Consider the following 336-nt stretch of genomic DNA (forward strand, 5'->3'; position numbering starts at 1 on the left):
TATATGTATACAGGCCAGTATAATTATATTAATGACATAGCATAATTATATGATAGAAATGTATTATTACACAGTATAACTATGTGTAATGTGTATATAACGTATATTATTGTCTGCCTTGTTTAAATATGTTAGTCTTTCCTTACCTTGGTGAAACAGCATGTTGCTTTAATTGCTTTAAATGATGTTTTCAATTCTGTCCTTCGTCTTGTATGGTTGTCCAGAGTAATCACATCCTAACATTTATTGATAATGTAATGGTTGTAATGATTTATAACTAATGTTATCTTAATTACTTTCAGTGGGACAGAAGGAGACCGACGGGTGACTACCAAT

This window comes from Epinephelus moara, chromosome 20 (assembly GCF_006386435.1).
Source record: "Epinephelus moara isolate mb chromosome 20, YSFRI_EMoa_1.0, whole genome shotgun sequence".
Classification (NCBI taxonomy): domain Eukaryota; kingdom Metazoa; phylum Chordata; class Actinopteri; order Perciformes; family Serranidae; genus Epinephelus; species Epinephelus moara.